Here is a 15570-nt window from a genome sequence, read left to right on the forward strand (position 1 = left end):
CAGGATACTTTTGTATGAAATGCTTCTTTCTGTTTAGCTCCTGAGAGTGTGCTAGGTAAAAATAGATAATTATAAAATAAGTATAATAAGTATAAAATAGAAGTCAAGTACTTAAACAAATGTAAACAAGACAAAAATGTTCAATATGCATATGTACAATATACAATGCAGAGTAGTTAGTTACAATACAGTATAAATGGGATGAGGTAGCTTGTGGTGCCACCTTGTGGTAGTAAGGTGCAAGGCTTGGCTATGTGCAGTGAGGTATGAGTTGCCAATAAATATAAAGTGTGTTAGTGTCTAAAGTGAGTTGTTTATTTAAAGGGGGTGTTTACGTGTGGGTGTGTGTGCTGTGAGTGTGTTTGATGGTTTGTTACATTAGAACAGGCTGTCATCCCCACCTGCCTGAAGAAGTCCACTATTATCCCTGTACCCAAAAAATCCAAGCCTGCTTGCCTCAACGACTACCGCCCTGTAGCTCTCACCTCCATAGCCATGAAGTGCTTTGAGAAGCTAGTAAAGGGCTACATCTGCTCCTCCCTCCCCATCAACATGGACCCCCTGCAATTTGCATACCGCCCCAACAGGTCCACGGAGGACGCCATAGCCCATGTGCTGCACACAGCAGCATCACACCTGGACAAGAGGCAGGGGAACTATGTGAGAATGCTATTCATCGACTACAGCTCGGCATTCAATACCATAGTCCCCTCCATACTCATAGCCAAGCTCAGGGACCTGGGCTTGAACTATGACCTCTGCCAGTGGGTCTTGGACTTCCTGACTGGCGGACCCCAGGTGGTGAGAGCAGGCAACTGCACCTCCTCATCCATCACCCTCAACATAGGGGCCCCCCAGGGCTGTGTTCTGAGTCCCCTCCTCTACTCCCTGTACACACACGACTGTGTGGCTCAGCGGAGTAGCAATACAATCATCAAATTTGCTGACGACACAGTGGTGGTGGGCCTGATCTCTGCCAACGACGAGAGGGCCTACCTGGAAGAGGTCAAGGTCCTGGCGGGATGGTGCCAGGAAAACAGCCTCTCCCTGAACGTCCGCAAAACAAAGGAGATGATTGTGGACTTCAGGAGGTCGGGGGTCAAGGACTACAGCCCCCTCAGCATCGACGGGGCACCGGTTGAGAGAGTCAACAGCTTTAAGTACCTCGGAGCCTACATATCCGAGGACTTGACATGGACCACACACATTGACAGTGTTGTGAAGAAGGCACGACAACGCCTCTACTTCCTCAGGCGCCTAAGGAAGTTCCAAGTCAGTCAGAAGATCCTTAAGAACTTCTACTCATGTACAATAGAGAGCATCTTGACTGGCAACATCACCTCCTGGTTTGGGAATAGCACTGCACAAGACCGAAGCAGACTACAAAGAGTGACACGTTCAGCCGAACGCACAATTGGAGGGGGGCTCCCCACCCCCCAGAACATTTACAACAAGCGTTGCAAGGGCAAGGCTAAGAGAATCATTAAAGACTCCAGTCACCCGAACAACTGCCTCTTTGAACTGCTGCGGTCAGGCAAGCGATACCGGAGTCTCAAGGCGAGCACAGAAAGACTCAGAAGAAGCTTCTATCCCCAGGCCATCAGACTGCTAAATGAACAATGAACACTACACAACAACAACCACCAAACGCACATAGCACACACATCCACACGCACACACTCACTTTAAACAGACACACTGTAGCACCCACTCCACACACTTTATAGCACACACCCACTTTAAACAAACACACTGTAGCACCCACTCCCCACACTTTATATTTATTGATGAAGGATTGCACTACAACTCGTACACCTTACTGTAAATTGTACCTAAACTGTACCTCATCCCATTTCTGCTTTGCACTATATAGTACTGTACATTAGTACACTGCATAGTATTGTATATTATATGGTAACTCAGAACATTGTACATATGTCTATACCGAACACTGTGACCTCATTTTCTTCTTCTAAATTACATGCTATACTATGTTATTTGATACTATCTTGTCTAGCACAGTCTCTGGAGCGTAACAGTAAGAAGCATTTTGTATGAAAGTATTCTGTACTTCTGTATGACAACTATTAAAGAAACTTGAAACATGTTAAGTGTTAATTGTCATTGAGCATCCTGATGGCCTTTCTGAGTCTCTCTGTGCTTGCCATGAGACTCCGGTATCGCTTGCCTGACCGAAGCAGTTCAAAGAGGCAGTTGTTTGGGTGGCTAGATTCTTTTATTATTCTCTTAGCCTTATTCTTGCAACGCTTGTTGTAAATGTCTTGGAGAGTGGGGAGCCCACCTCCAATTGTGCATTTGGCTGAACGGGCCACTCTTTGTAGTCTGCTACGGTCTTGTGCGGTGCTATTCCGCACAATTATTTCCTTTTATTTTTTTTTTCTCTTTTTCTTTTATTCTTTATTATTATTATTATTATTATTATTATTATTATTATTATTATTATTATTATTATTATTATTATTATTATTATTATTATTATTATTATTATTATTATTATTATTATTATTATTATTATTATTATTATTATTATTATTATTATTATTATTATTATTATTATTATTATTATTTAATTTTTTCCTTGTTTAACTGTGAATTGTGAGTTTCTTGTATAATGGTATAAATTAATATTTGTATAAATTAGGTTGTACGCCGACCATTAAGAAAATACTTATTTAGTTTAGGAATAAGGGGCAGGCAACTATAAGATTTATTCTTCTTCCTGCTCCTTTTGTCCATGGAATGTTATTTATGATTGTGTAATGAAGAAACTCTGATTGTATGACTCCATCTGGCAAATAAAAACTCTGAAAATGAAAAAATGAAAATTCCCAAACCAGGAGGTGATATTGAAAGGTCAGGATGCTCTCTATTTGTTATGGTTTGTAACCGACCCCAATCGCACAACACAAGACAGGTATGAGAGTAAGCCAAAACAGGGCATTTATTCAATACAAACAAAAAGCGGCACTGTCCCTTTAAGGGAGAACACAAAAATACTGGAAACAAAGAAATAGGGAAAAATGTGGCACTGTGCCTTTAAGAGGCGAGCAGACTAAGGGGCTAAGGCTAAAGGACAGGGCCAGGGCAAAAAGGTCAGGGCAGGAACAGGGGCACTGGAGAGGGGGAAACAGGGACAGAGGCCCGGGGAGGCGGGCTGGAGACAGGGACAGAGAAACAGGGTTAAGGCCTTGGACAGGGCGAGGGCCAGAGCTGCTTACAGGGATGGCAGGGTTCAGACGGCGGAGGCCTGGCAAGGAGATCCTCCTCGGAAGTGAAGAGACGCATCCTCCCATGGGATAGGAAGCGATGCGCGCCGGCTTGAGCGTCTGGAGTAGGAGCGCGCCGGCTTGAAGAGACGCATCCTCCCGTGGGATAGGAAGCGATGCGCGCCGGCTTGAGCGTCTGGAGTAGGAGCGCGCCGGCTTGAAGAGACGCATCCTCCCGTGGGATCGGAAGCGATGCGCGCCGGCTTGAGCGTCTGGAGTAGGAGCGCGCCGGCTTGAAGAGACGCATCCTCCCGTGGGATAGGAAGCGATGCGCGCCGGCTTGAGCGTCTGGAGTTGGAGCGCGCCGGCTTGACGTCTGGAGTGGGACACTGGAAAACCTCCCGTAGAGGATTAGAGAGCGTAGACGGTGTCCCACTCCAGGCAAACGGCGACAGGTGGTGATGGCTGGCACCTCGTCTCACGCCGGAGACGCGGCAGGTGATGGTAACGTCCAGGACTCCATGAACACTGAACACAGAAAAGGATAAAGAGTCCAGAACAAAGAACCAGCATACAGAACGACCCGACGAGGACTGGAGGGGAGGTCCAGGTATTTAAAGCCCTCTGGGGCGCTAATCATAACTTATCACAGCTGTGAAAGGTCGTCCAAGGGTGGGGGCTGGTGAAGAGCAGAGGAGAGTAAAACATCACGAGGGTGGGGGCTGGTGAGGTGAGGAGACAGGGAATTAAAGGTCCAGGGAACAGGCGAACCTCACACTATTGTGCATGAGTAGAAGTTCTTAAGGATCTTCTGACTCACGTTGAACTTCCTTAGGCGCCTAAGGAAGTAGAGGCGTTGTCGTGCTTTCTTGACTACACTGTCAATGTGTGTGGTCCATGTCAAGTCCTCGGATATGTGGACTCCAAGGTACTTAAAACTGTTCACTCTCTCGACCGGTGCCCCGTCGATGCTGAGGGGGCTGTAGTCCCTAACCCCCGACCTCCTAAAGTCCACAATCATCTCTTTTGTTTTGCTGACGTTCAGGGAGAGGCTGTTCTCCTGACACCATCCCGCCAGAACCTTGACCTCTTCCAGGTAGGCCCTCTCATCGTTTGCAGAGATCAGGCCCACCACTACTGTGTCGTCAGCAAATTTGATGATTGTGTTGTTGTTCCGCTGTGCCACACTGTGTACAGCGAGTAGAGGAGGGGACTCAGAACACAGCCCTGGGGGGCCCCTATGTTGAGGGTGATGGATGAGGAGGTGCAGTTGCCTGCTCTCACCACCTGAGATCTGCCCGTCAGGAAGTCCAAGACCCACTGGCAGAGGTCATAGTTCAAGCCCAGGTCTCTGAGCTTGGTTATGAGTTTGGAGGGGACTATGGTATTGAATGCTGAGCTGTAGTCGATGAATAGCATTCTCACATAGTTCCCCTGCCTCTTGTCCAGGTGTGATGCTGCTGTGTGCAGCACATGGGCTATGGCGTCCTCCGTGGACCTGTTGGGGCGATATGCAAATTGCAGGGGGTCCAGGTTGATGGGGAGGGAGGAACAGATGTAGCCCTTCACTAACTTCTCAAAGCACTTCATGGCTATGGAGGTGAGAGCTACAGGGCGGTAGTCGTTGAGGCAAGCGGGCTTGGATTTTTTGGGTACAGGGATAATGGTGGACTTCTTCAGACAGGTGGGGATGACAGCCTGTTCTAAGGACAGGTTAAATATGTCAGTGAATACCGGGGCCAGTTGGTCGGCACAGACTTTTAGGACGCGGCCGGGGATACCGTCCGGTCCTGCTGCCTTCCTGATATTCACTTTCTTAAAGGTCCTCCTCACCTCATGTTCTGTTATCCTGAACACTGAGTCTCCATCGGCAGTGCCCCCCCCCCCCCTCCATTGCAGTGGTTTGTAGGCTGGTGTTGTTATTCACAGCCTCAAACCTTGCATAGAAGGTATTGAGATCATTTGCCAATTAGATGTCACTGTTCAGCTTGAGGAATGTGCCTTTGTAATCTGTCATCGTTCTGAGGCCCTGCCACATACCTCTAGAGTCAGCCTGTTCAAACTGAAGTTCAACCTTATCTCTGTAGCGCCGTTTTGCATCTATTACTGTCCTCCTTACGTTGTATCTCGCCGCCTTGTGCTCATTCATGTTGCAAGCCTGGCATTATAGGCTGAGGTGCACGCTTTCAGAGCCTCACGGATGGATTTGTCTATCCAGGGCTTTTGGTTTGGGTAAACTTCACAGCAATGTACGGCTCCACTGAAAATCTGTTAGAAATGTTGAAACTGTAGGCGGTCAGGTGGCGTAGCGGAGATTGCGCTCATCACCAATGCAAGAGGCTGCTGTCTCGACTCCCGGAGTCAGCATTGCTTGGGGCTTGGGCTGATTGCTATACTAACCCGTTTGGCTGGGTTAGGGGGAGGGCAAGTCATGGGTGGGAATCTGGCGTTGTGGACAGCGACGCCTACAGGTCAGGTCTGGGCGCTTGCTCAGCGGAGGCAGGACTTGATGAAGGTAGCGTGACCTCCCACACGTTACACTTCACCAACGAGAGTCCTCGCTGCCAGGTGAAATAAGAGGCACTGGCTGTCGCGCGCGTGTCGGAGGAAGCGTGCGGATGACTTCAGGATTCCCTTGTGCCGACCAGTAGGAGAACATGCGCACAACAAACAGGTAGGGGAGGGGGGGAATTGGCACAACGACAAAAAAATTGGGACGGGGAGAAAACTGAAAAAATATCTGAGACACTTCCGGTTTTAAGATGGGTGGATAGGAGACCACTGAAAGAGCTCCCGGTCAAATAATTCGAGAAAGGGAAGTAAAACCGTCTAAAACAGAATAAAAGGTGAAAATTCAAAGATATAAGAGAAAAGGAAGGATGTGCACGAGAAAAAGTGAGAGAAATAAGACCCCAGAAGACGTACAAACACCGGAGGAAAAATCTAAACTCGAGGAAATGACGGAAGAAATGGCTCAGGCGAGCGTGACGCAGGGAGGCAGGGAAGGAGACCCCGTGGAGCCCGCCTGGTTAGCAAGAATACAAACGACCATGCTGGCTGGACAGGAGCTACAAGCTAAGGCTAACCAAGAGCTACAAGCTAACATGCAGGCTAATGCAAAGGCTATTCAAGCTATACAAGATAGCATACAAGTTAGCGCACAAGCTAACACGAGGAACGTGCAAGCTAGCGCGCTGGCTAGCCAACAAGAGCTACAAACTAGCATACAAACTAGCGCAATGGCTAACCAGACGAGCACGCAGAATATCCAAGACAGCATTGATGGACTGAGGGAAGAGTTGAAGAGGGGACAGGACGAGCTCAGAGGGGAAATGGATAAAGGACTCGAGGCAATGAACGGAAAAATACGAGAGCAAGAGAAAGACATAAAGATGTTGGAAGAAAGGACGGCCGATACGGAAGAATGGAATACAGAAATGCATGATATTCTAAAAGAGACGCTCGAACAACAGAACATGCTGAGAGGAAAGCTAATGGACTTGGAGGGGAGGTCGAGGAGAAACAACATACGAATATGGGGTCTGAAAGAGGGGATGGAAGGAGATTCGATGGTCAAATATGTGGACAGCCTAATTCGAAGAGAATTAAAAATGACAGCCCTCGACAAGACAGGGATTCAGAGAGCGCACAGGACTCTGGCGCCGAAGCCGCGGGAGGACAAACCACCGAGAGCAGTTATAGTAAACTTCTTGGAATTCGAGGTGAAAGAGAACATTCTTAGAGCAGCCTGGCAGAAGAAGATGGAGGTGGGGGGACAGAGAGTAACTTTTGACCATGATTATGCAACGGAGGTGGCGGTAAAGCGTCGGAGCTATGTTCAGATTAAAAAATCTCTGAAGGAAGGTAGAATCAGATTTCAATCACCAATGACCACGCTGAAGGTTCATTGGAAGGAAGGCGCAAAGGTGTACGGTGACGTGCGGGAGGCGGCGAGGGATATGAACCAGAGAGGATGGAAGGTGCCGGGGGGAGGAGACGAGAGACCTACGCTGCTGCAGAGGTTGGAGAAGGCAAGGAGATGGACCAGGGTCGGCGGGGGACGAGGAGGAGACGAGGAGAACGGGAAGGTGAAGGGGATCTGAATCTATTCAAAGCAGATCAACTGAGAAGAAGGACGCAAGGACACGGAGAAAGGGGGCGGAGAGAAGACGAGATGGTGATCAAAGGGAGGATGAGTACAATGCACACACACAAAATAGATAGTGAGAAGATAGTAAAGTACATACGAGATAATTATAGTTAAACCAACATTTAGAAAGGAAGGCATAGAGATTCGAAGCACATTGGACTGATATACGTATGACGCACATAATGCAAGAGAGTGAAAACATGAAAGAGACTTGTTAGGCAGGAAGAAGATGACAAAATACATGGGGGATAATTAAACCGAAAGTGATAAAAAAAAAGGGGACATGTGCATTCAAGAGATATATGGAGACGGACATTAAAGGGACTCAGGAAAACACATGTCGCATAACACAGTTAGACGGGAACATGAAAGTGACTAAAGCAGAGCTTTTTGACCGGGAGCTCGGTCAGGCCACACACAGAGCTGGACATATATAGTGCGCTCAATGTAGCCACTAGGGGGGGCCCTCTCACTAGGGGAGCCACTACTCCCCACCCACCAGCGGGGAAAAGAGGGGAACGAATAGGACCCTCAAATGCCATGGAAGTTCAAAGAGTGAATTTTGATGTTGATGTTGATGTTTATTATGTAAATATGTATGTAAGTCAGAAGGAGATAGCAGAGGCTACAACCACAAATATTATTTTATGTGACATGGGTAGAACGGAAGAACAATTGGAAAAGAAATATGACACAAGTTAAGGGTGTAAAGATGACGTCGTTAAATGTGAATGGTATGAATAACCCGATAAAGAGGAGTAAGGTGATGACGAAACTTAAAAAAGAAGAGGCGCAGGTCATTTTCTTGCAAGAAACGCATCTTATATCACAAGAACATGAAAAGCTGAAGAGATTCGGGTATGAAAATCTGTTCTATAGTTCTTTTAAACAGAACCTTAGAAGAGGAGTAGCTATACTAATTAAGAACACAGTGAAATTTGAGATGATCAAGGAAATAAGGGACAAGGAGGGAAGGTATGTGTTGGTCAAGGGGAAAATGGAAGGTCAAATGGTAACACTAATAAATGTATATGCTCCACCGGACAGTGAGAAATATCTATTTGAAACGATCTTTGATATTATAGCGTTGGAAGGGGAGGGGGTCCTGATCTGTACAGGTGATTTCAATGTGGTACTGAATTATGACATAGACACGACTAGCACAAAGAAATGGAGGACAAACATTAGCAAATATATGAATATACATATGGCAGAATTAGGAATCATAGACATATGGAGAGCAATGAACACGCTAGATAGAGAATATACGCACTATTCACACCCGCACACAACATATTCAAGGATAAACTATTTTCTCATGACAACAGGGGACAGATATCGGGTGGAAGAATGCAGGATAGGAGTGACGGATATTTCAGATCATAGCGCAATATATCTGACAGTAAATCTTAAAAGTAGACGGAGGAATACAGTTTGGAGACTGAATGTAGGACTATTGAACAACAAAGGTTTGGTTAACCAAGTGAAGGAAGACATAATTAGATATAGAGAAGAGAACGATAATGGGGAGGTAGATCCAAACATTTTATGGGATGCACTAAAGGTAGTAATACGGGGAAAATTGATAGCAAAGACGGCATTACTCAAGAAGGCTAGAATAGGGACATACCAGAACTTGATAAAGAAGCTGAAAGAATTAGAGAAAGAACACCAAAGCTCAAAGAACCAGAAGACACTTAGAGAGGTTAAGGAAGTTAGAGGACAGATAAACAGGGAGCTGCTGTCAGAAATAGAGAAGAAAGCTAGATACATGAAACAGACATACTATGAAGGGGGACCGAGGGCGACCAGACTGTTAGCTAGACGAATTAGGACACAACAAAAGCGGAAATAGAGAAGGCATTTGAAGAATATTATAGGAAACTATACACACAACCGATAGCGGCAGTGGAGGAGGAGATAGAAACATTTTTAGAAAAATTGGATTTACCATCAATAGGGAAGGAACAGAATGAAATATTAAATGCAGAAATCACAGAACAAGAAGTGGGGAATGCGATCAGTAGGGCAAAGAGTAGTAAGTCACCGGGTAGCGACGGATTCCCCTCGGAATTCTACAAAACATTTAGGCAGGAACTGAGCCCCATGTTAGAAGCAGCATTCAGACACACAATGGGAAAAGGCACAATGCCACCTTCATGGAAAGAGGCCATAATTACTACAATTCCAAAAGAAGGGAAAGATAGAGAACTGTGTAGTAGTTTCAGACCTGTGTCCATACTTAATGTAGATTACAAGATGTATACATCAATAATATCCAAAAGATTTGAGACATTTATGACAGATATAATAGACGAAGACCAGACTGGATTCATTAAAGGAAGGCAGACACAGGATAACATAAGGAAGACAGTGCAGATAGTAGAGGAGATACAAAAGGAAGGAGGAAGTGCAGTATTAGTTAGCCTAGATGCAGAAAAAGCCTTCGACAGTGTAAGCTGGCTATTTCTATATAAAGTATTGGAGAGATTTGGATTAGACAAAAACGCTATGAAAACAATTAGGGCATTATATCAAGAACCGACGGCTAGGATTAAGGTGAATGGTAGTCTGACGGACCGGATTAAACTAGAGAGAGCTACCAGACAGGGTTGTTGTCTTTCGCGGACGCTCTTCGATGTATTCATCGAACCACTGGCCCAACTAATTAGACAGACCAAAGACATCAAAGGGGTGGAGATAAGGGGGACTATTGGGATTATTCGCAGATGACGTGATAGTATATATGAGACAACCAGACACAAGCTTCCCGACACTGATGGATCTACTGACAGAATATGGATATTACTCAGGGTATAGACTTAATGTGACGAAGACACAGACATTAGCACTGAACTACACACCAACGATAGAGATCAAAGAAAAATACAAAATCAAATGGGACATGGACAGGATCAAGTACCTAGGGGTGAACATCACAAGAGGGGTGGAGGGGCTATACGATGCAAACTATACACAGATAATAAATCAGAAAATCAAGAGAGATCTAGAAAGATGGACGGTGATGCCCCTAGATTTCAGTTCAAGGATCGAAATCATTAAGATGAACATATTACCAAGGTTACTATACCTATTTCAATCCCTACCTATATTAATACCACAAAAACAATTTAGGGAATGGGATAGACAGATATCAAGATTAATTTGGGGGGGGAAAAGGCCAAGGATCAGATATGTGACTCTACAATTACCAAAGGAGAAAGGAGGGATGGCAGTACCCAGTTTAGAAAGCTATTACTATGCAGCACAGCTTAGAACAGTAGCATGCTGGTGCAATGTGAACTATGAGGCCAAATGGAAAGATATAGAAACCAAAAGAGAGGGATTCAAAGTGCAGGCACTGATAGGAGATAGGGAGCTGTTCAGAAGACAGGAACAACTACTAGATCCAATTACCAGATTCACTATAAACATATGGAACACAATAGTAAAGAAATACAAGCTAGAAAAATAATCTAAGATACTGAGATGGATAGCACACGACAACAAATTCAGACCAGGGATAGAAGACCATGGGTTCAAGAGGTGGGAACGGGGGGGTATAACAGCAATGTGCACGATGACAGAAGGAGGGGAGATGCAGACTCTACAAAAATTGAAAGAAAGATACGGACTAGAGAATAGGGACCACTTTAGATATTTACAGATTAGGGACTACTATAACAAGGAAATAAAGCAAGATAGAGACAAAGAACAGAATGGGGTAATTAAGATAATGGTAAAGTCATACGAAGGACGGAAGGGGAGGGTGATATCAGCACTATATCAGGCAATAATGGACAGTAAGGGAAATACAACATTGTATGTAAAAGAAAAGTGGGAAAAAGAGAGTTGGAAATAGAGATAACAAAGGAGGAATGGTATGACACATGTAAGACACAACAAACAACCACAGGATCAAGGATATGGAGGGAGTTTGGGTGGGAAAATATAATTAGATACTTTATAACACCAGAAATACAGGGCAATTACACACCAGCAAAGAAAACATGTTGGAGGGAGTGTGGACAGGAAGGGGCGAACCATACACACATATTCTGGGGATGTCAGAAGATAAGGCACTACTGGGAAGAGATAGGAGGGATAATAAATGAAATAATAGGATACGAAATACCCCAGGGAGGCCAAGTGTTGTATTTGGGGAATCTGTCACAGGAAGGAATCCAAGGGGAAGACAAATATTTGATTAAGATATTGATAGTGGCAGCCAAGAAAGCTTTAACTAAACTGTGGTACAAGGTAGAAGTGCCGACAAAGGATCAATGGATAGAGTTGGTAGAGGGGATACAGGAAATGGAGAGAATCACACATCTGCTGAGGCTGCAAGAAGAAAAGTTTGAATGGAAATGGGGAAAATGGGAAGAATACAGGAGGGGAAGTAACGACATCACAGAGGTTTGAAAAGGATACAAGGAAATGAATAAAAATGTAAATAAATAATGCAAATGTAGAATGGACCGAAGGACCCATGTCACACTTTTTCTTTACTCATTTTTTGTCTATTTGTTTTAATTTATGTACTGTGTATTGTCTATGAATGTTGTCTATGTATGTTGTTGAAAAAATGAAAATACAAATTTAAGTTTAAAAAAAAAAAAAAAAAATCTGAGAAAGAGGGGTTTAATAAAAAAAAATAAAAGAAATGTTGAAACGGGTAACTGTGATAGTGCACGTGATGAGCTTCTGTCAAGAGGGCCCTGTGAACGGGCAAGATCCAAGGGACGTCTCTCTGATGTCCCCTGTTTGCGAGGGGTATTCTTTTCCAGAACAGAAGAATGCGCCCCAGCTCCTTACCCCGGAGGCAGCAGCCTTTGATACAACAATTTTTGTAGATTGTTAAAAACCTCTTAACAGGCACCCAGAAAAGTGGCATTTTTTTTTACTTGAACTTGAGGACTGCATACTTTTTTTGCAAAGCTTAGCTTTATACTTTATACGTACAGCACATGTATGAGCCTGGTCTCTTTTGAAAGATAACATTCTGAAGTTACTAATGCAAAAAAGGAAAATCACTTTTTGTGCTAATGAAATAGAGTAACAGAGGTCTGAACTTGAGTTGAACTACTTAAATGTTTCTGTAGTGGTTGCAAGATTCCATATTCCAATATTCCAGCATAGAGGTATAAGCTGGAAAACACAACGGTTCCATGGCCTGAAGTCTTACAGGTCAAATTTGATAAAAATCCGTTCGGAAATGGGTCTTTGAGAGACGTTCATTCTGAAGTGTGATTCACTTCTGGTTTTTGCTCATCATCTTTCACCTAGATCCCTTATTCGCACCGCCCCACGTATGGTATCATTGGAAAGGTACACTCATTGGCTACAATGCTGATCAATCATTTTGAACAAATAGATCTTCCGAACGGTAATTTATATGTTCGGTGAAAAATGCAGCCCCGAGCCGCTAGACACTCGCAAATTGCTGTGACTTTCGTGCGCGGGCATGACGGCCGAGAATGGGCCGTTCGATTCCAAAAAACAATGCTGATTTATTTAGCATATAATCTCAGTCTCACACACATCAGTTATTGAGAGTAAATGAGTTTGATTGTGGCCACCAGTGATGTCATCAGGGACATTGAATCCTTGCGTTGTGTTAATTTCAGCAATGCTTTGTCATTTCATTGAGCTGTAATTAACACAACACAACATATTTTGTATTGTTGGGCTGAAAATCTGCAGCTTTCTTTTAATGTTCTTCAAGAGGCACGTATTGATCTCAAACCTGTGTTAAATGCTGATAAAACAAAATATTTGCTATTCACCAGAGCTAAGAAAAATCAATTATAGCAAACTTCAGATTAGCACTTTATTCGGTACAGCCAAGTCCCACATTATAAATATTTAGGTGTCTGGCTTGATGATAAATTCACTTTTAGTTCATGTTGACGATCTGGTTAAGAAGCAGTGCCGTGGGTGTGTGCCAGTACCCTGTGTATATGATCCGCACGCCAAAATAAAGTTTCCCTTTCATCCTTCCTGTTCCAGTGTTAGCTGATGTTAGCCACGTTATTTCCACTGCCACATGGGGATTTATTTTGCTGCTTTGACACCCGGATTTCCCCCTGAGGATGAATAGATCAGATCCATCTCGTCTTATCTTACACTACTGTGCAGTTAATGTCATTTGGGCGTATGAGCTCATAAACACACAATGAGTCCGTAACGTCAGGCTCCCATTTGTTGTCAGTGGAGGAGGTCTTGACGACATCACTGATTAGACGACATAACTGGTTAGAGTTCATGTCCTCAATGATATTGCCTGGGCTGTCGGAGACCGTGAGTAACTTGTCGTTTCTTAGTGGTGTTACTGTGTAAGAGGTTAGACTGGCTCTTATATTTTTTATAATACATTAAAACGTTCACTGTGAGAGATTACGTGTTGACCTTGTAACAGCAAATTTATTTGAATCATTGCCAGTGTTCAGCCTTCAGATTGACCAGATTGATTTGTGACTGAAGATGCATCCATACTCATCCCACCCATGAGCCTATATTTTCTTTCTTTCTCGTCTGTCCTCACTGTCTCTGTTCGTTTTTTTCTTCAAAACACAAACAAAAACAAGAACAAACACACACACACACACACACACACACACACACACACACACACACACACACACACACACACACACACACACACACACACACACACACACACACACACACACACACACACACACACTCACACACACCACGCACACACACCACACTTAAAATCAAATATTTGTTTCCGTGTCACCGTGCCCAAGGTCAGACCAAAAAGACGGAAGCCATAGAACATGCAGAGAAGGGAACAAACATCAACCCGACAGGGACCTCTCCCCTATAGTCCCCCGTGGAGGCAGACAGCACAGGGCCCTCTCCCCTATAGTCCCCCGTGGAGGCAGACAGCACAGGGCCCTCTCCCCTATAGTCCCCCGTGGAGGCAGACAGCACAGGGCCCTCTCCCCTATAGTCCCTCGTGGAGGCAGACAGCACAGGGCCCTCTCCCCTATAGTCCCCCGTGGAGGCAGACAGCACAGGGCCCTTCTCCCCTATAGTCCCCGTGGAGGCAGACAGCACAGGGCCCTCTCCCCTATAGTCCCCGGGGAGGCAGACAGCACAGGGCCCTCTCCCCTATAGTCCCCGTGGAGGCAGACAGCACAGGGCCCTCTCCCCTATAGTCCCTCGTGGAGGCAGACAGCACAGGGCCCTCTCCCCTATAGTCCCCTGTGGAGGCAGAGACAGCACAGTCAAATTGGACATTTCATGCAGCGTCCTGTTTTCTTTCCGCCCTGTCTCCGCTTGGTTCCCCTGACGCGGTTATTGAGGAACTACTGGGCGGTTGGGGGTAACGGCAGCCAGAAATGAGGAAACAGTGGAAGTTGTGGACATCTAAAAGGAACACTTGTGTTTTTCTTTTTCTTTTTTTTCTGAAAAAGAACATGCGATATAAACACACACAGAAATGCATACAAAACATACAAGATAAAAACAGCTAGAGAGTAGGCTACAAAACTCAATGTAAAGGTGCTATTGATAACATCCAGACGCTAGATGTCACACTAGAGCAGTGATTCCCAACCTGGGGTCCGCCAGACCACAGATGATTTGAGTTTTTTTTTTTTTTTTTTTTTTTTTTTTTTCAGAGAAATATTTAATTAGCATATTTTTATCATCAGAAGCATGAATAGTCTCTCCACTACAATAAAAAATAAAGATAAATAAATAAACATCTAGACATGATTTTTGAACGTTAACAGTAGGCTACCGGGTAGACGCTAAAACGCGAATCAGTTGACTGTATCACTTTCTGTAGCTAGCCTAGCACGCTAGTTAACTTTCTCGGCTCGTCTGCAGTCAGCCGCCAGAGGCGAAAATGTGTGACAAACGAAAAGGAGATGACGGCAGCTCATCTGCAAAAAAAGTTAGGACCTACAGCAATCGCGAAAATTACATCACCATGGGCTTCACTGAGGGACCAGACAAACGACCTGAGTGTGTGATTTGTGGAGAAAAGTTGGCAAACTCGAGCCTGAAGCCCAGCAAGCTGAAGAGACATCAGGCGTCTAAGCACCCAGAAACCGTTGGGAAGGATCCGGACTTTTTTCGGAGGAAAGAACAGTCTCTCAAGGCGAACAAGCCTGTTGATGTTAGAGTAGCGTGGAGCAGGGGTGGCAGTGATTTACA

The sequence above is a fragment of the Notolepis coatsorum genome (assembly GCF_963971535.1).
Source record: "Notolepis coatsorum genome assembly, chromosome: 10".
In the NCBI taxonomy this organism is placed as follows: Eukaryota; Metazoa; Chordata; class Actinopteri; order Aulopiformes; family Paralepididae; genus Notolepis; species Notolepis coatsorum.